General features: G+C 43.2%; 1 protein-coding gene across 15 annotated transcripts in view; it reads right to left on the bottom strand.

Moving 5' to 3' along the window:
- Positions 1-13988, bottom strand: part of LOC105494826 (Scm polycomb group protein homolog 1) — a 221688-nt gene extending 207700 nt beyond the window's left edge. For all 15 annotated transcript variants that reach the window (XR_011622335.1, XM_071095044.1, XM_071095056.1 and 12 more), the window contains exon 1: positions 13850-13988. The gene's annotated coding sequence lies outside the window, so the exon portion shown is untranslated. The remainder of the gene's footprint in view (positions 1-13849) is intronic.
- Positions 13989-19683: the final 5695 nt, after the last annotated feature.

Here is a 19683-nt window from a genome sequence, read left to right as displayed (position 1 = left end):
GCGGAGCTTGCAGTGAGCCGAGATCGCGCCACTGCACTCCAGCCTGGGCGACAGAGCGAGACTCCTTCTCAAAAAAAAAAAAAAAATTAATCAAAAGTCAGGGGAAGACTCTCCCAGGCAGATGAAACAGTATGTGCCAAGTCTGAGAGACAGGAAAGAGCTTCATATCTTCAGGAAATTAGATGGGGGCCAATGTAACTAGAACTTAGCTAGGGGATGGTGGCACTACGTGAGGCTAAGAAGGTAGTCTCCATATCATGTAGACCACAAGGAAAAATATCATTTGTATATCCAAAGCAATGGAAAGCTACTGAAGGATTTTAGGCAGAGATAATATGATCTGTAGTGACCATATTGGTGGAGGATAGGGTACAAAAGTAAACAAACGAAAGCCATTTAGGGGGTTGATATAATGGTCCAAAAGAAGAACTATGGTGGCCTAGACTAGAATAAAGGAAGTGGTGATGGGGAGGGGTGGAAAGATTCATTAGCTATTTAGCATATAGTCCTAAGGGGTATCAGCAATGAACTAAAAATGGAGAAAAGATAATTTAACAAATGATTCCCAGCCAGGCACCATCCCAGCACTTCAGGAGGCTGAGGCAGGAGGATCACTGGAGCCCAGGAGTTCAAGACTAGCTTGGGCAAGATGGCAAGACCCTATCCCTATAAAACAAAAATTTAAAAATTAGCTGGGTTCCACAGCACACGCCTGTAGTCTTACCTACTCAGAAAGATGAGGGAAGAGGATCCCCTGAGCCCAGGAGTTCAAGGCAGCAGTGAGCTATGATCGTGTCACTGCACTCCAGCCTGAGCAACAAAGCAAGACCCTATATCTTAAAAAAAAAAAAAAAAAAAAAAAATTAAAGAAACGATTCCCAGTTTTTAGGCCTGAACAAATAGATGAATTAGGGGGCTGTTCACTGAAACTGGCAACAACAAGTAAGTATCAGAATTACTTAAAGAGCTTTTAGAAAATATTAATTCCTATGTTCTATCCCCTTAGAGATCCCAATTCAATATAATTTTTTTGGCACATGGTACTTTTTTTTTTCAGTTATTTTGATAAATGTGGACAGTTTATTGGCATAAGTTAGTATAGAATAATAGAATAAAATATTCCACTCCAAATAATACCCTTTTTTGTTGTTGTTGTTGTCACAGTTATTTTTATTCTATCAGGATTTTCACACTTGAAGATTTCTTGTACCCTATTTTATTTTATTTTATTTTATTTTATTTTATTTTTTTTTTTTTTTTTTGAGACGGAGTCTCACGCTGTTGCCCAGGCTGGAGTGCAGTGGCGCGATCTCGGCTCACTGCAAGCTCCGCCTCCCGGGTTCCCGCCATTCTCCTGCCTCAGCCTCCTGAGTAGCTGGGACTACAGGCGCCCGCCACCGCGCCCGGCTAATTTTTTGTATTTTTAGTAGAGACGGGGTTTCACTGTGGTCTCGATCTCCTGACCTTGTGATCCGCCCGCCTCGGCCTCCCAAAGTGCTGGGATTACAGGCTTGAGCCACCGCGCCCGGCCTATTTTATTTTTTTTTTAATTATACTTTAAGTTCTAGAGTACATGTGCACAACGTGCAGATTTGTTACATATGCATACATGTGCCATGTTGGTGTGCTGCACCCATTAACTCGTCATTTACATTAGGTATATCTCCTAATGCTATCCCTCCCCCCTCCTCCCTCCCCACAATAGGCCCTGGTGTGTGTGATGTTCCCCTTCCTGTGTCCAAGTGATCTCATTGTTCAATTCCCACCTATGAGTGAGAACATGTGGTGTTTGGTGTTCTGTTCTTGTGATAGTTTGCTGAGAGTGATGGTTTCCAGCTGCATCCATGTCACTACAAAGGACACAAACTCATCCTTTTTTATGGCTGCATAGTATTCCATGGTGTATAGGCACATGATACTTTTAATTTTAAAAATATCTCCAGGTGATTCTGATATTCAACAAGGTTTAGGACTCTGCTACAGACAAAGTTAACCAGAGTAGATTATTATTGCTTGCAAATTAAAGAACCTCATATGATTAGAAATTGGTTTGTGGGAATGGCACAAATGATAGTCCCTAAAACACAGAATTGACTGGATCAAAGTTGAGAACAGAACAGTACAGAATTCTATATACCATGTTGAGAGGTTGGCCATCTTTATAATGTGCTACGAGACAGCTGATCAAACTGTGGTCTATTTTGTACTGCGATTCACTATTACTAGGACTTGGCATGTTTTTGACACTATATGCATAAGAGACTGAGGCAGAAAAAGTTCATATGACATCCACCTAGTATACATTCTGGCAAATGCATCTATCAACAGACTGCAGTTTGTCAGTCGCATCAAATGAGTCAACTAAATTACGCACATCATTTTATGAAGAAATGGGTTTTAATTAAATCTCAAAGAAATAACATCTAAACTTACTCTAATTTTATTATAACTTTTTAAAAATAAACTTTTTCTATGAGAACAGTTTTAGACTTAGAGAAAAACTGCAGATAGTTCCCAAACCCTGTACCATTTCCCCTATTACTAACATTTTACATTAGTATGGTGTATTTGTTACTGTTTGGGTGAGGGAGAAAGGACAAGATGGAGGAAGGTGAACAAGAAGGCCCAATCCACGTTGCTTCCGGTTTCTTCCTCACCAACTTTCCCACACACGGGAAAATGCAGCCCACACTCAGGAAGATGCAGATCAACTGAGCATGCACCAGGTGATGTCAATCCCAAGAGATGGAAACTTACCCTGCCACGCCTATGGAGACGCCCCTATCACACCCTTATCCCGCCCACTGCTCTCCCCCTTCCAGTACCAATGCATAAAAGTCCGCTGCCGGCAGGAGCCGGCGTGACTTCTTCAGCCCCTCCTACTTGTGGACCGGAGAACCTCACCCGAGAGCCCCAGCGCGACTTCCCTGGCCCCATACCTGAGGACCGGAGAACCTCGCCCGAGAGTGTGTGCATATTTGCAATAAAAGACTGCCGCTTTCTTATGTACTTTGGCCTCATGTTTAATTATTTAGCTCTCCTAAATTAAGTATTAAATTAAGACAATTATTAAATAAAATTAAGACAGTTACAATTAATGAACCAATACTGATATCTTATTAACTGAAGTCCACACTTTATTCAGACTTCCTTAATGTTTACTTAAGATTACTTTTCTGTGACAGGACCCCCATCCAGTATACTATGCTACATTATATTTAGTCACTATGTCTTCTTAGCCTCTTCTTGGCTGACACTTTCTCAGACTTTCCTTGTTTGATTGATGACTTTAACAGTTTTGTAGAGTATTAGAAATTTTATAGGCTGGGCGTGGTGGCTCATGCCTGTAATCCCAGCACTTTGGGAAGCAGAGGCAGGTGGATCATGAGGTCAGGAGCTCAAGAACAGCCCGGCCAATATAGCGAAACCCGGTCTCCACTAAAAATACAAAAAATTAGCCGGGCGTGGTGGTGGGCACCTGTAATCCTAGCTACTCAGGAGGCTGAGGCAGGAGAATCGCTTGAACCAGGAGGTGGAGGTTACAGTGAGCTGAGGTCACACATACTGCACACCAGCCAGGGTGATAGTGCGAGACTCTGTCTCAAAAAAAAAAAAAAGAAATTTTATAAAACATACCCCAGTTGGGATTATCTGATGTTTTCTCATGATTAGACTCAGGTTATGGCTTTTGGGGAGGAAGAGAGCTTAGGTAAAGTTATTACACCTGTCACCTAAATAGTAAAACCCACTGAGGGAAGAAACCATATCTTTTTTTTTTTTTTTTTTTTGAGACGGAGTCTTGCTCTGTCGCCCAGGCTGGAGTGCAGTGGTGTGATCTCGGCTCACTGAAAGCTCTGCCTCCCAGGTTCACGCCATTCTCCTGCCTCAGCCTCCCAAGTAGCTGGGACTACAGGCACCCGCCACCACGTCCGGCTAATTTTTTTTTTTTTTTTTTATAGAGACGGGGTTTCACCGTGTTAGCCAGGATGGTCTCCATCTCCTGACCTCGTGATCTGCCCGCCTCGGCCTCCCAAAGTGCACCTTTTTATCCTTAGTATGTAGCTGGTAAAGGTTGAAAAGTAGAAAGTGGATGCAAACCAAAGGTTGAAGGGGTACAGAAATGTTACAATTTATTAAAATATGAGCACTGATCCTAACAAGGAATCTAGTCATATATATGCTCAAATTAAAAAATAATTATGACTCTGATTTGCTAAACCATTTCATTCTTCTATCCAGGGATCTTTTGTTTGCCTACATTGTTTGGTGAGATAGAAGATGTATTCAGACTAATATGTGTCAATTCCTGCAGGTAAACCTTGCCTCCTGTACTGATAAAGTCTCAGAATTATATAACACTGCTGTGGGGCACATACATGGTGAAATGAAAAGAAGACTGTGGTTGAAGTCAGGCTGGTCTGGGCTTGAAACCGAGTCCTATCACTTATAAACTGCATAATCTTGGCCAGCTATCTCTAAGTCTCAATTTCTTTATGTATAAAATAGAGGTGATAATACCTATATGCAGGTGGGTAAAAATAACATGTCTATATATTTCAACATATCTGACAGATACTAAAAAAGGGTTATTTCCTTTCTTAGTACAGTACCTTATATAGAGTAGGTCTGCTTTAAATACATTTTGGAATAAGGCAACATATGTATAAACAAACACAGAAGATGCTGATTGTTACTTTCACAAATTGGACAAATGAATTCTGAAACAATTTCACATGCCTTTTGTTTTTTCAAGCACCTAGTACATGTCTAATACATGGCAGCTCCTCCAATGTTTGATGATTCTTCCATCAGATATCCAGGACCAAGAGTCAAGAGAACCAGATTCCGGTTTTTGGCCCTGGACAAACAAGTCCCTTCTTTAGGCCTCAGTTTCTTTACTGAATAAATGACTTAACAGTTACAGAACTTGACAGTTAGAAGAGATCTTAGAAATCATTCACTGCAACTCCTTGCCCAAACCACAGAGCCAGTGAGTGGCAAACTGGGACTTGAATCAGGACTCTTAATCACCAAGCCATATAACTCTTTCCACATACCATGCAGCTTATAAGGTCTCTTTCACCTTCTTGTCTATGAAATATTTGGGATTGAACTACTACTGTTCTTTAGAATATCATCCCATTCTGAAAAATCCACTAAACTAGCAGGCTAAGTTTTTTCTTTATAAAAACCAGAAAGTATAGAAGAATAAACAAAATTGTCCCTATCAATCATAGTTACCTAAGAGTAACGATGACTATAGATAGCAGAAGATCAAGTCTTTCTATCATGTTAATATATCAAGTACTTAAATATGGAGATGATCTATTTTTAACAGTCCCTGATTATATCTTCTTCATAATTAAAAGAAATTATAATCACTGGCCCACAAAACTGACAGACTGAATCGCTATTATTCTGAGATATCCATATCTCTATCATCCTGGTATTCCTTACTGTAAATTAGAGCAAAATTATTATTTTTTTTAAATATCCAATGATCTTCTCTTTTTAGGATTCCCATTTCATGTCTTTAGGGCCTTTCACACTGCTGACTATTCCTATCTTTTTGAAACTTACTGTTGTTCTCTAGGCATCCAAAACATCACTTTCTCCTGATTATGCTTATGGTAATGTGACTCAGAATATAGCTTACTGGACAACAGCACAGACTGCAGACTCAGACTGCCAGAGTTCAAATCCTGGCTCTACCACTTGCTATCCCTGTGATCTTTCACAGGTTACTTAACTTGGTGCTTGTTTAGTAAGTACTATAAAGGTATGTGTTGTTATTATTGTTCCTTAGTCTCTTCCTCTAGTGTTTCTTTAACCTCCACATATTCCACCTGGCAGATTCCACCCACTAAAAAGGGGTCTTTACCTCTTCCTGTCTGGAAGGGTTTCTTTTATCTCCTCACCCTCTATCTGGTTAATTCCTTCTCAATCTTTAAGATTCAGTTTAAAACCAGGCATGGTGGCTTACGCCTGTAATTTCCAGCACTTTGGAAGGCCGAGGTGGGAGGATTACTTCAGGCTAGGAGTTTGAGAACAGCCTGACAACATAGCAAGACTCCTATTTTTTTTCTTTCTGCTCTTTTAAATAATTCCACATACAATCGTTCCCAATTTTGAAAAGTTTTAAAAAATTATCTGGGCATGAGCACACACCTGCAATCCTAGCTACTTGGAAGGTTGAGGCAGGAGGATTACTTGAACTATGATCACAATACTGCACTCCAGCCTGGGCAACGGAGCAAAGTTTCTTTTTTTCCTTTTTTTTTTTTTTTTTTTTTTGAGATGCAGTCTCGCTCTGTCGCCCAGGCTGGAGGGCAGTTGGCACGATCTCGGCTCACTGCAAGCTCCGCCTTCCGGGTTCACACCATTCTCCTGCTTCAGCCTCCCGAGTAGCTGGGACTACAAGCGCCTGCCATCACGCCTGGCTAATTTTTTGTATTTTTAGTAGAGATGGAGTTTCACCGTGTTAACCAGTATGGTTTCGATCTCCTGACCTCATGATCTGTCCGCCTCAGCCTCCCAAAGTGCTGGGACTACAGGCGTGAGCCATCGCACCCGGCAAAACTCTGTCTCTCACAAAAACTTAAAAAATAAAAAACATTCAGTTCAAATGTCATTCTCTCTCTCTGGAACCTTTCCAAATGTCACTTCCCTCCTTCTGCCTTGGCCATCAGTTGTTCCTGCCCTAGTGTTCCCATAGTACTTTGAATATGTTTCCACCATGCCAAGATTATTTTTGTATTTTTTGCAGATACAGGATTTCACCAAGTTGCCCAGGCTGGTCTCAATCTCCTGGGCTCAAGAGATTTGACCACCCTGGCTTCCCAAAGTGCTGGAATTACAGGTGTGAGTTACCACGCCCAGTGCATTTTGAATATATTTCAACCAGAACATTAGTTACATTAGATTGAATAGGCCACTTGAATCTGCCTATATAAAATCACTTTAGACTTACAAAAACAGAAATTTTATGATTCACTCTAATATTAGTGGTAAAAAAAAATTTTATGATTCACCCTAATATTAGTATTTCTTTATACTTCTGCTATCCCCTCCCTCCCTGTATTATGCTCATAACAAGAGTGGAATGCTATCTATTCTTTAAAAATATACATATATTTGGGAGGCCAAGGCAGATCACATGGTCAGGAGTTTGAAACCAGCCTGACCAACATGGTGAAACCCCGTCTCTACTAAAAATACAAAAATTAGCCAAGTGTGGTGGTGCATGCCTGTAATCCCAGCTTCTCAGGAGGCTGGGGCAGAATTGCTTGAATCCAGGAGTTGGAGGCTGCGGTGAGCCGAGATCGCGCCACTGCACTCCAGCCTGCGAGACAGAGTGAGACTCTGTCCCAAAAAACAAACAAACAAAAAACACATATAATGAAAGTTCAGATATATAAAAAGGCATAAAGAATAATTAATAGTACCCACATATCCACAACTCAATTGAAAAACATTTACTAATTCAATTTAAGCTCCCTGTGTGCCCTTCTTTGCATTATTCCTGGTCTTTTCTCCCCAACTTACCCTTTGGAGACACCTATTATCCTTAATTTGGTATTTATAATTACCATGTAGTTCTTTATTACATAAGTATGCCTCCCTAAATAATACATGCATGTTAAGCTTTATATAAATGTGTTCTGCAACTCGCCTTTTTCATTCAACCCCTTATTTGTGAGATTTGCTCATGTTTCTACATAGATTTAGTTCACTCATTTCACTATTGTATGGAATTCTATTAAGTAAATATACCACAATATTTTCATTCTTTTATTGACAGGCATTTAGATTAGTTCAAATTTTTGCTTGTAGCAATGTTGCATGAATATTTTTGAACATCCCTTTATGCATACATTGGAGAGTTTCCAAAGGGTATATACCTAGGAGTGGAATTGCTAGATTGTAGTTTATGTGCATTTTCATCTTAAGAGATATTATATAAGAATATATCAGAAACCAAGGGCGTGTATAGCCAAAGAGCACAGGGGTTTTAAGAAGATGGAGAAGTAATGGTCCAGACATAGCGGTGGGTAAAAAAACACAGTTATCCTCACCTCTCTTCTTTGGGATGGGAGGGGTGCAGGAGAATGAGTCGCATTCATTTAAAAGGACTACAGAGGAAGTAGTATGTTCTCCATGACTCAGGAGAGAGCCTGGCTTCCACTTAAGGCCAGGACACACAAAGAGACATCCAATAAAATGGTTAACAATGTAGGAAACAGGGAAACAGGAGTTTGAGAGAACAAATGGAAGGAGCAAAAAAGCAGGGCTGTAAGAGAGTAAAAGGAAGCCAGGTCAGAACAAGAATAACAGTATGGAAGACAGACTGTTTGATTCTGGGATAAAGATAACAGGTGATAAGTCTTGCTGGGTTTATCTGGCTATAAGGTTATCAAAAGGTTTCAGGGCCCCCCAGTCCTTTGGATACCAATTTCCAGGGATGATCAGGTCCCTACATAAAATCATATTTGCATATGATCTACACACATCCTCCTATACATTTTAACATCTCTAGATTATTTATAAAACCTAACACAATACAAGTGCTATGTAAATAGTTGTTATACTATCGTTTAGGGAATAATGACAAGAAAAAAGTCTGTACATGTTCAGTAGAGATGCAACCATCCCTTTTTTTCCATATTTTCAATCCATAGTTGGTTGAATACACAGATACAGAACCCATGGATACAGAGGGCCAAATGTAATTAGTTCTAGCAGTTTACTGGTGGCTAGAGAGTTAACACTAAGGCCTTGCAATGCTGTGGTTAAATTCCCTCATTCACAGACGGGGAGAGAAAGACCCAATATTTGAGGGCCTGATATGTGACCAACATTATGTAAAGTACTTTGCACTTTATCTTAGTTAAACCTTACAGCTACATCTTCCTTCATTTTATAAATGACAAAGTAAAAGTGATCTGCCGGGGTTCTGCAGTTAATTTTTAGTGACCCTGAGGAACTCAGGTTTCCTTTCAAATCTTAATTAGTATGGTGGAATGAAAAAGACAGAATTTGAAATTAGAGCTTCTTTGGTCACTTTCTACCAGTGAGATCTTGTATGTTTCTTAACCTCACTAAGCCTGTCAATCAAATAAGATTATTGCAAAGATTAACCTACAACTACAAAACAAATCTTAGATTTTTTTAACCTAAAATTGGTCTACACAGGAACTTATTTTCAAGTGTGGGATTTCTTATTTGGCTTATTGCAAACAAAAATTTGAAGTTCCTGAATTGATGCCTAAATATTTTACAGATAGTAAACTGAGGTAGGGAAAGAGGACATCCAATGTGTGGCTCCCTAATGTATCCGGAATCAACTCCAAACTGCATCACAGTTTCGGATCTTTAATACCAAGGCCCCAGCCTATCTCTCTAGCCATATTTCCTACTATTAACTTATACAAATACAATACTCAAACCTGTGGTAGCTGTTAATTTTTAACAACGATACCATACCCTATGCTTTCCCTATTTTATATCTCTACCTAAATTATTTACTCTATTGAAATTGGTTCATGGCCCAAGTAAAATTCATTTTGAAAATGAAGCCCAACCTTGTTTCCAAATGTTTAGAAATGACAGCTCCCTCCTCTGAATTGCTTTATCACTTTGCTACTACCTCCCTTAGAGTACTCACTATGTTCTATTTTATAATTTAGGTAAGCATGTAAAAGGTTTATTTCAGCTAGCAGAGCATAAGCCCCTTAAAGAAAGGAAGAAAGAAACTAACATTTACTTTGTATCTATGAATCACTAATTGCTTTTCTTGTGATTTTATGTGTATGGTATGTATGTATATATTTTTTCATGTAATATTTGTGATATCCTATGAAGTACAATTTTTTCACAGATAAGGACACTGAGCTCACAGAGGCTAAATAATTTGTTTACAGTCATAAAGTTCATAAATGACAGAGTCTAGATCTGAATTTTGGTGTTTCTAACTCCAAAGCCTAGGCTCTTTCCACTATATTCTGTCTAGAAAACCATGGGTATATCTCCTCACTGCTTTATCTGATTGATCCCTACCCACCCACTAATGATCATCAGAGGAAAAAATCTCCACTGCCCTTTGTCATTAAGTATTAGCAGAAAGGATTCAATATGAGGTATGTGCCCTCCCACTTTCCAAGACTAAGAACAGATTCTTCGGAGCAAACAGAATGATTAATATGAGTACTAAATAAAGATAAAGAGATCAGAACTCTGCTTCCAGGAAGGAAAAGTAAAAAAAAACTATTACCTTCTCACTCTGTGTTTAAAAACCCCTCCTCCTTCGAGGTTTGCACCATATGGCTATATCACTCTCTACCCCACCTCTTCATCTGTCATCTACCACCCTCCTGATTAATCCCCTATCTTTACTGCACCTGGGTCACATCTTTCTCTCTTCCCCACATCCCATCATCCTCAATCACTTCACTCTCCACACAGATGACTCATTCAATACACTAGCCTCGCAATTCCTTGTCATACTCAGCTTTACTGACCTTCACCTCTGCTGTATTTTAGCTACCCATAAACAGAGACCTCGCTGTCACCTAGAACAATCCCATATCAGACAACTCCGATATTCCACTTTCTGACCACACCTTTTTTTTTCTCAGCTTACTTCCACTATATTTGCTCGTTGATCTAACTCAAGAAATTGCAAAATCTTCAAGTCCAGAAATGAACTCATCATTGTTTCCTGTCTCAGTTAAAATTACCAACATACCATTAATCATCCAAGGCAAAAACCTGAGCATCACACGGGACTCCTCACCCTCTCACCTGCACATACAATCAATCATTAAAACCTTATACATTTTCTCAGATTCATTTCTTTCTCTTCATCCCTACGACCACATTTTTAAAATGTTACTTCAACCATGTCTGATAGACACTTTTCTGTAATTAAATAAAAATTTAAAAAAAAAACCAAAACACAGTACCTACTGAATTGATTTCAGGATACTTATGCATACAAGGTCCACCATGACATGGCCTCTGCCCGTATTTCCAGCCTTATAACTTACCACTTATATCTCTATTGTTATATTCCTAGCAGTCCCAAACTGTTTGTGGTTCTCTACGCAAGCTATTCCTTTTCTCACATTGATGCCTTTGCTCAAGCTATTTTCTTTGTTTGAAGGACACTTTCTGCTCATGTTTGCCTAGCTTACTCCTACCTATCATTTAAGATTTGGGTCAGATATCATCTCTTACCAAAGCCTTCCTTTAACTCCTAGGCTAGTCTAAGTGCACTCACCTTTGGGTAACCTTTACTCACAACCTTTACTCCCATATCTCACCTATGTGTAGTTCTCACCTTTTATTCTGAGATAATCCATTTACCAGCTCCACGAGATTGGAAATCTTTGTGCTAAGCACAGTACATAGCATAGTGCTTGACCCATCGTAGGTACATAAGTGTACAGTGAAGATTAGAACATACCAAGTTTAAATTTTCTTTTTTAAAAGATGGGGGTCTCATTCTGTCACTTGCTATGGTGTGATCATAGCTCACTGAAGCCTCAAACTCCTTGACTCAAGCGGTCCTCCTGCCTCAGCCTCCTGAGTAGCTGAGACTACAGGCATGCACCATCATGCCCAGCTATATTTTCATTTTTATTTTTTGTAGAGACAGGGTCTTGCTATGTTGCCCAGGCTGGTCCAGAACTCCTGGCCTCAGTCACCTGCCTCACCTTTCCAAAGTGCTGGAATTACAGGCACGAACCCCTGCATCCAGGCCTAAGTCTTTTAATTTTCAGTGAGATATTCACATCAATTCTTTCTCACAGTTAAGTATCCTCTACCTTTCACTCCAAGTCCTTTGCAAGGAAGGAATCAGGGCCTTTCCTCTGGATCTGTACAGTTTCACTGAGAATAGTGCTATGCAAATGTTTACCCAACTTACATAAAAGGGAACAGCATTTGCACAAAAATCAAAACTTGACATATGTGCTACAAAGTTCAAAACTACTGACCAATCTAAAAAATGAAGGCATAAGAACAAAAATAACCAATTTTGACTGCTGGTATGTGCTTGTCTAAGTTGTAAAAACAGTGAAATTTTGCTTAGTACTTAAACAGGATCCCAGATGTAAGAGCTTGGCATTTTATCTACAAGGCCATCTCATCTCTACTGGGCTTAAAACATTACTAACCTGCAGAGTTGCTTAGGCAAGAGTTTAGGAGGTTGGTAAGTAAGCAACAAAAAGTGTTCTTTTTCATAGTAACTTTGGGTCTTCTGCTTGCAGTTAGAAATAGAGCAAAGAGTTCAATGTAATAAAGCATTTCCTTCTGCAACCAAATATTAAAATTGCAGTTTGGCACTAAACTGGGTCTCAATCCTTCTCAGAGTTTAAAAAAAAAAAAAAAAAAAAGAGCTCTTCTATTTGCATGGCACATTACACTTTAATAAAACATTTTGATGTACATTAATTAGCACATTCGATAAAGTGTTTATAGACATTTTTTAAAAGGAAGGAAACCCCCAAATTTCCACAAAATAAGATGTCTTTTAGTTTGTTTGAACAAACACTACTAAATGTTTTCTTTTTTTTTTTTTTAAGTTCAAAATACAGTACAGAAATGAGGAAGGGAATCTAGAGTACTTTTGATTTAAGCAGGTCAATCCTTGGGGCTGTTTCGTAGAGAAACTTAGTAGGTTTTGCCTCCATGCTCACTTTTAAGAAACTCTCCTTTAAGGTGATATGGGGGAAACTAAAGCTCATCCAGAGGACAGTTTAAGAGAACCACAGCAGATGAGAAACAACTGAAGGAAGTGGAAGTGAAGACTCAGGGGACATGGTTACTATCTTCAGATACCTTAACAGCTGCCCATAAGGGAAAAGAACTAGGAAGGATGGGAGCCAGCTGTTTCTTTCAACTTATAAGCACATCTGTCCAGGAACAGAATGGGTTTCCTTTAAAGACATTCGCTTCGGAACACTGGAAGAGGTTCCAAACGGGCTCGTCAAATTATCAGGGGGGATTTGGGGATTTTCAAAGATACTTTGGCAGGGGATGGGAGAAAGAGTCCCTAGAGGACGTTTAAATTCCCTTCCAGTCAGGAGATATTCCGGAGTTCACCCATCGGCTGGAAACCCCTTTCGATGCTTTCGGGGCTGGCCCACAGCTGTGCCCACGTGTCTGGCCCCCTGGGCCGCTGGCTCACTTCGGTGCGGGGCCGCTCTCCCTGCCCGTTTCCGGCGGGGCACCGGGGCAGGCGGCACACCTGAGTCGGCCGGCCGGGGCCCAGCCCCCAGGACGCTGCTGACAGCTCCGGGCCCTAGGCGCCCCTGCTCTCGGTGGGGGCCACGCCGCCCCGCCGACCTCTGTCCCTGCCTGCCCCTAACGCGACCCGGCCGGCCAGAAGCACAGGCATTCCCACCTCTGGCGCCGGAGGTGTCCGACAGACCAGCGCAGACGGGGTCGCGCCGCCGCCCGGCCCTCGGCCCCCAGCCAGCCTGCCCCGGCCCACCCGCACCCGCCGGCCAGGACACGGCGACCCACACTGACCACCCTGACGCCGACCCTCTAAAGGGCCCCCGGGCCGTCCCAGCCGCGTCAGGGCCGCGACCGGACCGTGGGCCCCGCCCGCCCGACCGCAGATGCAGAACGGCCTCCGGGCTCGGGACCCGGCTGACACGGCCGAAAGAGGGCCCGGCCCCGCGCGGACCACAGACTGGCAGGCCGGCCAGACAGACGGACAGGCTAACCCGGCCCGGCGGGGCGGCCGCAGCGGCCGCGCAGGTCCCGCCACCGCCCTCTGGCCCCAGGCGGCCCCTCAGGGCGCAAGCTCTTAGGCGGGCGGAGGCGGCAGCGAGGCGCTTACCTGCGGGCGCGGCGGGGGCGCGGGGCGGCTCACTCCCTTCCCGCCGCCATGTTTCCGCTACGCAGGGAGGGAGCGGGGACGCGGGAAGGGGGCGGGCGGGCGGCTCCGGAGAGCGGCGGGCGGGCGGCTCCGGAGAGCGGCGGGCTGGCGGCGGGGGGCTCCACCGAGCTGGCGACTGCTGCTGAGGCGGGGGGCGGGGCGGGGACTCCCCGGCCCCTCCCCCGCGCCTCCCGCCGCGAGGTGGCGCGCGCCTCGGCCGTTGGGCTCGCGCGGGGGGCGGGGCGGCGCGCTGGAGGAGGGAGGGCGCGCAGGGACCTGGCCCGCCCCTACCCCGCCGGCCTGCAGACCCCGGTCCGGGGACCCCCTGGCGCCCGGGCTAGCTCTCGGGTACGCGTCTTGTAGATGGGTAAACTGAGGCCTGAGAGGGCGCGAGGGCGAGGACGAGGACTTGGGTTCGAATCCCGGGGCTGCCAGTAGCCCACTCCGAGGCCGCGTGGGGCTGGTGGAGGAGCCATCGGTCGGGCCCCCAAGACCGACTGACGTGGCCCTCACCTCTGGCGACCCCCGCCCGGCTAGTGGCTGGCCGTGTGGTGACTTTGGGCGAGTTACTTCGCACGGCCACCCAGGGGCCTCTTCTCCAACAGGATAGCACTGCACCGAGAGGGTAGGTGAGAGTCGAGTTAGCGCTTGGATGCCCTAGTGAGTGTCAGCGTCCTCAGTCGTCCCTGCGGTCATCCCTTCAACAGGTACGCACTGAGTGCACAGGCTCATTCTTTCAGGCCCACCAAAAATGTTGGCTACACAATTCTATTTTTGTTTTATTAGAGGTGGAGCCTCGCTTTGTCCCCCAGGTCGGAGTGCAGTGGCGCCATCGTAGCTCACTGTAACCTCAAATTACTGGGCTCAAGTGATCCTCCTGCCTCAGCCTCCCAAAGCGCTGGAACTACAGGCGTGAACCACTGCGCCTGGCACACAATTAGTTTAACCACCACATCATTTTAGCAGCTTAGGAAACCGAAGTCTTGACTTCTATTTTGGCTATTGAAAATACAGTGCAATATAAATCCCGAAACCTCTGCTGAGCTGGATGTGGAGTGGGTGTGGCATCACTTAGAACATGGCAATCTTCAGGTCACACAGGAATGTCTTGTTAATGATACTTCTATGAACAATGCTCCTTGGAGGGAAGTCCACCTCAGCAAGGCTGGAGCAGCAGACGGGACAGCTGAGCCTGGGTTACTTGCCTTGCCTCTGGAATAGGTCTTAGAGCATTGGACTGAAGAGGGGCTGCCTCCTTTTATCCTGGTGTTGGTCTCAGTATCCGTCTGCCCATTCTTGAGAAATGGAAATGGTCAGAATCTATCCAGGTTCTGATCTGCATCCCTGTGTCTAATTTAAACTTTTATTCCATGGCGTTTTGGGGAGTACCTGTCTCATGAAGAGCCCTGAGGTTACAAGGATAATTAGAGCCTAAATCTAAGGAGCCCATAGTTGGGGAAACTAGTATGTCAATAGCTAATGAGAGCACAGTGTTGTAAGTGCTCATACCAGTTTTCTATTCCTGCGTAACAAATTAGCCCAAATTTTGCAGCTTAAAGCAACACCCATTGATTTACTCACAGTTGTGTAGGTCAGAAAACTGGCATGGTGTGGCTGGGTTTTCTGCTCGTGGTGTCATAGGCTGAAATCAAGATGTCTAGAGGCTCTGCGAGGGAAAGGTCTGCCCCAGGCTCCTTCAGGCTGTTGGCAGAATTCATGTCCCTGTAGGACTAGGATCCCACAGCTACATTGTTTTGCCAGATCTCTGTTGGAGACCACTCTCAGGTCCTTGCCACATGGTCCCTTTTATCTCATCAACAGAGAACCTCATGTCAATCCTCTCATTCATTAAATATCTCTGATTTCCCTTCTTCAACCAGTCAGAGAACACGGTGAGCTTTTAAAAGACTTGTAATTAGGTCAGACCCACCTAGCTAATCTTCCTACTTTAAGGTCACCTGTGCCACACCACATACCCCAATCACAGGAGTAAAATTCATCATAGCCACTGTCCCAGGGACTATGCAGAAGGTGTACATGAAGGTTAATCTAGGAGGCTACCTTAGAATTCTGCCTACTACATCCAGTGAGAAATGTTCTCTTAAACATTTTCTCTATGAACTCCCCTAGCAGTTTGTTCTGTAACTCTGTCCATGGCACAATATATGTTGCCATTATTGGGGTATATTTCTAAACCTCTTTTCTAGGCTGAAAGCTTCTTGAGATCAGGAACCTTATTCACACCTGTAGCCTTAGATAAGTCTTGGCATGAGGGTGATATTCCCACATCTGCTAAAAATAAATAAATAAATAGAATGCGTATTGTCCTTTGGATTCCTGCTGCTTTTTTTTTTTTTTTTTTTCTTGAGATGGAGTCTCGCTCTGTCTTCCAGGCTGGAGTGCAGTGGCGCGATCTCGGCTCACTGCAAGCTCCGCCTCCCAGGTTCACGCCATTCTCCTGCCTCAGCCTCCCGAGTAGCTGGGACTGCAGGTGCCTGCCACCATGCCCGGCTAATTTTTTGTATTTTTAGTAGAGACGGGGTTTCACCATGTTAGCCAGGATGGTCTCAATCTGTTGACCTCGTGATCCACCCTCCTTGGCCTCCCAAAGTGCTGGGATTACAGGCATGAGCCACCACACCTGGCTTCCTGCTTCTTTTTTAGATCCAGCTCAGAACTTCTCTGACACTTCTCAGGAAGAACTCATTTCTCCCTCCTCTCCACTGTCACTTAGTAAAAATCTCTGTGTGAAATGTATCCCATTGTAGTATTTCAAGTTAGACTGTAGTTTCCTCGAATATAGTACTTTGCTTTTATTCCATTTAATATCCCAGGGCACAGCACAACGTATTAACAGTTCTGTGCTGTTCAATTAAACAGCTAATTACACATGGGTGTTATTAGTTGTTTAATGTTTGGATTTTTAAAAGGGGGGTTAAAAACCAAGAGGCAACTGGAGAATGGAATTGGGCTGTGACAGACCCTGTGACCTTTGGGTCACAGGTGTGGGGAAGCCAAGAAATACAGAGGCAATGGAGAGGGAAGAAATAGGCAAGTTAATCAGGATGTATTTTTTTTTAAAGGAGGTATGCTAGGAAACTCCAGGTCTGCTCTTTTCTACATTACAGTACAGCAAAAAGGAGTGATTATTCTGGCACTGACGGTTGAGGAAACAGTAGTTTTTGTTTTGTTTTTTGTTACCATGTTGTCGATGACCCAGTGGAAGAGATAGTGAAGGAAATGGGAAAGATGGTTTCTGATGCTTAAATAAAGTATGTGTGTTGTGGGGTGTGGGGGGGATGCATTGAAATACATAAGAGCCTTCAGCATGTTAAGTCCTACACATCAATTAAGACTACCTTCCCCAGGAACTTCCTCTGATACCTTCTCTTCCATCCTCACCCCAGGATAAATTAAATGCCCCTCTTTTTGCTGTCCTTGTAGCCTGGCACCTTCATTCATCATTGCATTTACTAGGATCTGTGCATATCATTTTCATTTATGCTTTTCTTTCACCTGACTGTAAGCTCCACAGATTGAAACTCTGTCTTTCTTCTTCATTACATCCACAGCACCTCGCACCATGCCTGGACCACAGTTGGTGATCAGTCTATATTTATAGAATGAATGTGCACAGTAGGACCCTTTCAGACCCAAGCCACAGACCAAAGAGGCAGTCTCCTTATTATCTGCCTTGTGACCACAGGGCCCCACTGGCTGTTCAGATTCAGACATGTGCTGAGCCCAAACATTGTTGTTTATCTAAGACACTTCTGCTATTGCTCGTCTTGTAAAATACAAAGTAAAAATAGTTCCAGGAAGCTGTGTGGTTAAGACATTCCAGTCTCTGTTTGAGATCCTAGATAAAGGCTGTTATTGTTAGGAAGTTGGTCATTAATCCAACCTGCCTTTTCTCTGCGCTTTGGTTTCACACCCTTCTAAAGGTACTGATTCTTTTTGTCCTCAGTTGCCCTTAAGCCTGTCACTAGCTGGCTGGTAACTGGAAAAAATAATAACTTTACAACAGTGGATGTAAGAATGATCTGAAGGTATCAGTTGATCACAAGTTACCTTTGTGCTCTGGGATTGTGACTTTAACTTATTCTCAAAGTGCCTTACCAGATGGCTTATGTTCTCATCTGTAAAATGGGAGAAATGACACCCACCTCACCAGATTATTGAAGAGTGAAAGAAAATAGAGTAGGCAGAGCTTCCTGGAACACAGTAATAGCTAAGAAAACGTCATAGATTGGAATCACAGATTGGAATCCCCTCACTTTGTTCTGCTATGGCCAGACTTTGGGCTATTAAGTTTATCCTAGGCATTATATTTTAAAAGAGGGATGATGTTGACAAATTATCACCCAGAAGCAAATGACCAGATAAGGAATCTGGAAATCAGACCTTATAAGGAGCAGCTGAAAGGAGTTGGGAACATTTAGCCTGCAGAAGAAATAACTATTAATAGGAGTAGAGTGGAGCAGGGCAAGGCCTTAGAAGGGTCTTCAAATAATTGAAGGGCTAACATGTGGAAAAGGATTAGGCCTCGATTCTACTCCACATACATCTATGGAACTCCTATTATGTGCCAGGAACTGGGAATACAAATAAATGTAAAGTACAATCCTTGTCTTTAAGGATCTTAGTCTATGAAGGACGATGACAATGCAAAAGGGGCTACTACAGAGGACTTTACAATGTCCTCTGTAATATGGAGAAGGCAGAGGAGGATTCATTGAACCCAGAGACACTGGGGAAGACTTCACCAAGAAGGTAACATTTGGGTGGACCTTAAAGGAAAACTAGGATTTTTTTTTAGGCAGAGAAGGAGGGGAAGGGCACATAGGCAGCAAGTACAGCATGAACAAAGACAAAAAGGCATCCTCATGGAAAACCTAGGATGCATCGGAAAAGAAGCCGGAAGTGAGCCTGCAATATTTGGTTGGAGCCAGATTGTCAAGGGCCTTGATTATTAAGCTAAAGAGCTTGGACTATTTACCTTGAGTGGGTATTGAACTATTTACCTTGAGTGGGTATTGAACTATTTACCTTGAGTGGGTATTGAAGAGCCATCAAAGGCCTTTAAGCAGATTTTTATTTTAAAAGGAAATCTCTAGCACAGCCTGCTGAAAGAGCTACACTGAAGAGAGACAGGAGGCAGGGAAGACAAGACCTCTCAGCATACCAAAGACAGTCCATGAACTTGACTGTTCCACTGACCATGGGTAAATTTGGGCACATTATTTAAACTTTCTGAACTATTTTTTTTTTTAGTTTGTAAATTGAACGTCTACTTTAGAGGGATGTTTCAAGAATCAAGTGAAATAACATATCCAAGACCCTAACATGTGTCTAGTACCCAAATGTTGCTCAGTAAGTGAACACCATTCCCTTCCTTCCCTTTCTCTTAATGGATAGAGTAGACAGAGAAACAGAGTTCTACTTGATGAAGCTAGCATTCATGGGCAAACAGTGGGATAATTCTCTTGGGGAAATGAATACATCACTGGATACATTTAAGAAGGGTATTTCTTTGGTAGAAGATGAATTGAACCAGATCAACCTCTAAAATCTCATTCTTGGCTGGGCACGGTGGCTCATGCCTGCAATCCCAGCACTTTGGGAGGCCAAGGCGAACGGATCACAAGGTCAGGAGATCGAGACCATCCTGGCTAACATGGTGAAACCCCATCTCTACTGAAAATACAAAAAATTAGCCGGGTGTTGTGGTGGGCACCTGTAGTACCAGCTACTCGGGAGGCTGAGGCAGGAGAATGGCATGAACCCAGGAGACG

The sequence above is a fragment of the Macaca nemestrina genome, chromosome 1 (genome assembly GCF_043159975.1).
Source record: "Macaca nemestrina isolate mMacNem1 chromosome 1, mMacNem.hap1, whole genome shotgun sequence".
NCBI lineage: Eukaryota > Metazoa > Chordata > Mammalia > Primates > Cercopithecidae > Macaca > Macaca nemestrina.
Note: the sequence above shows the minus strand (reverse complement) of the source record. Positions and strands in the feature narration are given on the sequence as shown.